Source organism: Bison bison, unplaced genomic scaffold (genome assembly GCF_000754665.1).
Source record: "Bison bison bison isolate TAMUID 2011002044 unplaced genomic scaffold, Bison_UMD1.0 scf7180017864453, whole genome shotgun sequence".
Lineage (NCBI taxonomy): Eukaryota > Metazoa > Chordata > Mammalia > Artiodactyla > Bovidae > Bison > Bison bison.
The window spans coordinates 2,143,466-2,143,668 of NW_011495015.1; positions in this window are offsets into that span (position 1 = coordinate 2,143,466).

The following is a 203-nucleotide window of genomic DNA, read 5'->3' on the forward strand; positions in this document are numbered from 1 at the left end:
GCCGCGCGTCGCCGTCTCCCCTCCGCCGGCTCCGACCCCAGAAGGCAGGGGCTGAGAGAGCGAGGGAGTAGCGCAGGCGCCGCCTCGCCTTGTGCAGTGGCCACCACCGTGGCTTGACTGGAAACTTCTGGAAATGGCGGCGGCGACGAGGAAGAAGAGGCTCTGTCTACGTAGGGTATTCACACGTTATTTTTTGCGGGGGC